This window comes from Mixophyes fleayi, chromosome 6 (genome assembly GCF_038048845.1).
Source record: "Mixophyes fleayi isolate aMixFle1 chromosome 6, aMixFle1.hap1, whole genome shotgun sequence".
Taxonomy (NCBI): Eukaryota; Metazoa; Chordata; class Amphibia; order Anura; family Limnodynastidae; genus Mixophyes; species Mixophyes fleayi.
Window position 1 is genome coordinate 189,826,531 of NC_134407.1, and position 6,039 is coordinate 189,832,569.

A 6,039-nucleotide genomic window follows, 5' to 3' on the forward strand; every position below is an offset into this window, starting at 1 on the left:
CTTAGGATCCTCATCCATCAGTTCAGCCATCTTGATAGCAGATGTGAATTCCTGTTCTAAGCAGTGTCTTCACTGTATCCCCTGCACAGCTGTGTACATCAAAGCATGTGGTGAAGAGCGAGAGGTAATCTCAAATGCAGTGCCTCCACCCGAGGTATACTCACTCTTCAGCTGTGAAAATCTTGGCAATGTCCACCAGGTTTTGACTTCTGATATGTAAGAAGATAATAAATATATCAATATCTGATAACATTTAAAATGAGGAACAATACGTTGCTTGTAGGTTATAATGATGAAGAAGAAAACAACTCTATAACAAGTTCATGTGTCAACTAGAGATGATCAAAAATCAATAAATACTGTCCTTTAAACAAAAAGAGGGCAAAATGAGTACAATGCAAATGGAGTGGAGTAATCAGCTTGAATAATCTGGCAGCTTTCTTTTTAAGGTTGGCAGCTCTTTCTGTGAAATGTGCATCTTTATCTGTGAGGCTTGCAGATCTGCCAAAGGGATGTGTGACCCTTCTCATCTTCTATAGTGTTTCTACACTGTTAGTGCCCTATGTGTCTCTGACTGACTCTTTAATATTTTCTCCCACTGTACTCACTCTCAAAATGGTATGTTTGTTCTCTGGATTACACTGGAAATTTGGCTGCACTGCATTTCAAACTTTCACATCTGCACAGGGTATGGCGATGGCCAACCCTACATACTCTACAGATGCACTCCTGTGCTTTTTCTCCTTCTTCAAATGCTATCCCACCTGGTTCAATCCCATAGAAGCGCTACTGTAGCACAAACTGCTGAAAAAATGAATGCTGGCTATGATAAAAACATGTTCCAAACATACAGTGCATCCAGCTTGCCGTGTATGGGGCTACATAGTCGCAGACCATTCAGAGAGCACATGCTGTCCTCTATCCACTGCCGAAAGTGCCTACAATGGACACGTGACTGCCAGAACTGGACGATGATGCAATGGAAGAAGGTGGCCTGGTCTGAACCACATTTCCTTTTACAGCATATGGATGGCTGGGTGTGTGTGCATCATTTACCTGGGGAAGAGATGGTACCAAGATGCACTATTGGAAGCAGGCAAGCCAGGCAGAAGCAATGTGATGCTCTGGGCAATGTTATGATTGGAAGCCTTGGGCCCTGGCATTCATGTCGATGTTACTTTGACATGTACCACCTTTCTAAACATTGTTGCAGACCATGAACACCCCTTCATGGCAACAGTATTCTCTGATGGTAGTGACCTCTTTTAGCAGGATAATGTGTCCTCCCAGACTGCAAAAATTGTTCAAGAATGATTTGAGGATTATGACAAAGAGATCAAGGTGTTGACTTGGCCTCTAAATTCTCCATATCTCAATCCGATCGAGCATCTGTGAGATGTGCTGAAAAAACAAGTCCGTGCCATGGAGACCCCACCTCACAAATTACAGGACATAAAGGATCTGCTGCTAATGTCTTGGTGCCAGGCAGGGCCGCCATCAGGGGGGTATAGGGAGTACTGCAGTACGGGGCCCAGCAGCAGAGTGGGGCCCCGCCAGCCATGGGCTGAAACAAATTTATTAGAGCAGGAGGCATCCACAGTGAATTAAAGGTAGTAATTTCAAGGCAGCAGCTGCTCCTGAGATGTGAGGTGGTGTGGGAAGAGACCTCTGCGTGTAATTAAGGATGCGGCAGCAGGCCCACTTGTAGGCAACATATTTGCCTCCACTGCCAAGATGTCGGGACCCCACAGCTGCCACCATTTACCCCAGTCCCAGCTCCCCAGGTGCCCGGCTCCCGGACAGAGGGTTGTGACAAAGCAGATAGACTCCCTACAGTATCGCTGATGTCATGTAATTAATAACATCACAGCGCTGTCAATAGAAGGGAACCGAAAGGAGACAGCAAGAAGACGCAGAGAGGTAAGTAAGCTACTGCAGGGATTCGATGGAACCGGGGATAGGGGGTGACTGTAGAGAATCTGGGGATGCAAATGTTGGGCAGAGATAAGGGGGGATAGGAGAAGGAAGGAGGGGTGCCCTGCCTGTTACATTTGTACTGGGCCCTGCAATTTCTGGTGCCAGGTACCACAGGACACCTTCAGAGGTCTTGTGGAGTCCATGCCTCGACAGGTCAGAGCTGTAAAGATATTTGCAAACTGTTTCTGCAGTTGTCCATTTTTGTCGAGGTCACCTAAAATTTATTTTGTCAGAATTTTGTGTCTTTGTGCACTTCTCAGTCTTTATCTTTTTTTGCAATAAAGAATGCTAATAAAGGACAATGTATATCTTTAACATTAGACAGTGTTTTATAATGTTTTTATAGACTTTTTGGATCATGTACCAATTTTGGTGGTGTTACTTGAGGATATATGTATGCAGAAAGTCCCTGATGTCTGTTCACGGGGTGTGAACTGTGTATTTATTTCTAATAAAGGTTTTCTACAAACAGTGTTGGTGTATTTATTTGCTATTACTTAGGATTTGTGAAACTATATGTTCCAGCAGGTGAAGGCTACCAAGACAAGCTGATGCTCATAGACTATTGAAACGTTTAGGTACTAATGTAAATGGTCGCTGAGCTCTCGGGGACTGGAGCACATTATGACAAGGGGGGTGCACATTGGACCTGTAGTATGACCAGCCCAGTTTGGCATGGCTGGTTGCTGGTTTGGCAGAGGGAACACACTCTCTCTGTCTTCCACACAGGCTGCATATCCTGCTGCACTTGTGTGCCCCTGATCCACGTTTCCATGTGAAGGGGCAAGAAGTGCATGTTGTGTTTATAATACACTTTGTTTTACTGTGCATGTGCAGCAAGACAAAGTTCTTTATTTACGTCCAGGAGGTGGATGTGATCACTGAGGCAGGGCGTGGCTTATTGACATGATTTGTATCACAGAACACCCTGCCCACTTTGCAGACAGGTAAGTGCCCATGAGGGAGAGTTTACCTGCTCTCTCAGGAGGCACGGAGGACTCTACCTTATTTGTGAAGAAGGGAAATAATTTTTCCTTATAAAATGCTGCTGGCTGGTCCTTATTTATGTCTTAAATAATTACAGTAAATGAACAGTGAGGTTGCTATTGTTTCCATTGTAATGATTTTGTCACATTGACACTTTTACATATAGACACATGCATTCTCATACAAAGTTCCACCTTGTCCGTGTCTGATTGAACATATTTACAGAGCCTGATCACTGTTACCTTACAGGGTGTGTAACAATTAGGTCATTTAGCCATACTTGCCTACACTCCTGGAATTTCCGGGAGGCTCTTGATTTTCGGGGAGAAGGCAATCGCCTGGATCCTTGTGGAGAGGCGTGTGGTGACATCATCATGTCACCATATCCCTGGCCCCACTATAAAATACCTAAATTCATGACATTGAATAGCGGTGGGTGGGGTTTAATGACACAGTCACAGCATTAAGGCTCACCCCCGGTTAGTCAATGCTGTGAACACACACACACACACACACACACACACACACACACACACACACACACACACACACACACACACACACACACACACACACACACACACACACACACACACACACACACACACTATGGTGACCTGGCAGAAGGTACCTGATTGGGGGGTGTGGGGATGACAGGATAGGAGAGGGCAGTAAATTGAGAAGAAATAGGCCTCTACCTGTGAGAGTTTACAATCTAATAAGTGTAAGATTTTGAGAACTCACTGTATAATGTACTCAGTGCTCAGAATAGTACCAGTAGTATATGTAATGAAACAAAGCAAGGCAGAATTTTTAAGGAGCAAGGTAAAGACTATGTATTAAGATAAATAGGAAGGGTGTTTCCACTCTTACCTCCATATTTGCCTTTTGACCGAATCTGTGTGTGTTCATTATCAGAGTTGAGACGGAGCAAATGCGTTCATGTATGGTATGATATTAATCATTACAGTGCAGCCTGTTGCTCTGCTCACACCCCCCACCCTGCGCCGAAAAACTTCAATATTACCTATAGCCCTATTGCTCCAAAAACGGGCCACTATGGCTTTATGCATGTTAGTACATAGAATTCAACATATACAGTATACTGAATAAGACAATAGGAAAGGACAAAGCAGGAAGAAAAAGTAGGAAAGTAGGGTGCAAAATAAACACTATCCTTCAACAGATGTACAGAACCGCATTTACTTTCATCAAATTATTTTAGATTGGCTTTGGTGCTTCCAGTTCTGAGAACTTGTATCCAGTGATTTAGGACTCACATGGAAATGTCAAGTGTAAATTGTGATGCACAGTGCTGGTATTTGCTTTGTACACGGAATATTTATCTTTAAATTATAATTGCATCAACTCCCCCAGAAGCAGCCAATGTCTGTAAAGCTAAATTATATAACCCATGGATGAAGGAACAGATTTATTTAACTTGGATTACAAAATTACCAGGATGTTTAATATTCATAAATATTTCATATTTGCAGCTGCCAATCTGTTAGGTTGTATTAGCTCCAACATTTTACACAGACAAAACATACACGTAAGCAGTAGATTAAGACAACCCAATTGTGGCTTCTTCACAGTTTTCAACAGGGAGCGGATATGAAGAAAAGTCTCTTGTTCAAAACGTATTAAAAAATATCTAGGTTATTCCTTCTATGATGAATACGGTACTAAGTCACTTACGTGATGTAACACTGACGCATGTAACATTGTGTTATTATTTGCCCCTCTAACTAACTCACTGGCAGATGTACATTTGTGTACAACATGCATTTGTATTGCCGATAGACAGTGGAATGCACAGTTCTGCAATTCCTTCCTTACACTCATGTTTCATTATCATAGTTATTATCATAATTTCATACTAACCCTACTTATTAATCCTTTGTATGATGCAGTATGTATTATGTTTGTATGATATTGTCTGATGTGATAAAAGCATATATGATGATAGTGGGAGAATGGCTGTGCTGTCATATACTGTGTGATTATAATGGCTGTGCTGCCGTATACTGTGTGATTATAATGGCTGTGCTACCGTATACTGTGTGATTATAATGGCTGTGCTACCGTATACTGTGTGATTATAATGGCTGTGCTACCGTATACTGTGTGATTATAATGGCTGTGCTACCGTATACTGTGTGATTATAATGGCTGTGCTACCGTATACTGTGTGATTATAATGGCTGTGCTACCGTACACTGTGTGATTATAATGGCTGTGCTAACGTATACTGTGTGATTATAATGGCTGTGCTAACGTATACTGTGTGATTATAATGGCTGTGCTACCGTATACTGTGTGAAGATAATGGAGTAATGGCTGTGCTGCCGTATACTGTGTGTTTATAATGGTTGTACTACCATATATGTGTGAGGAAAGGAAAGGATTATCACCAAGACAAACTGCATCTCATTTCTCACACTAATACGGGAAGAGTTACTGTACTGTTTATCCCTAGTTCCCTCATCATAGACTTCATTATGAAAGGAAATGTGTTGTAGTTAATGCCCAGTCAAAAGGACAAATGTATTTCATATATTCAGTTATGTTCCAAATCTGCCTTCATTATGGTACAATTGTACATTAGTATATATTTTTACAAAAAGAAAACACACACACATTTTTTTGTAAACAAATAACTTTTTATAAAATCATTTTTGGATTTATGGTATTTCTTTGCTGCCTGGAAAAAAAGAAAAAAAATATTTTACAGTCACAATCTTATGACATTTTTAAAACCTATTTTTGCACTATGGGTGCACTTTCTTCACACATTTTCTCAGCAGCGTTCAGAGATGATTCATAAAGGTTCATGTTTATGCTGAACACAGTAGTAGCCAGATGACTGCATTTTGGAGGCACATGCAGATATATTGGGGGAAAGGGATTTCTTGGTAACAAACACTTATTAAGCCCATGGTGTCAGACACCTGTGGAATGGCAACTTTTGCCTAGGCCTAGGGAATGTCACATTTAGAAAAGAAAGGCTTTCTGAGGACTGTACTTTTATGCTGCAAAATAAAATAATTAATATTAGACTAGATTATAACACCA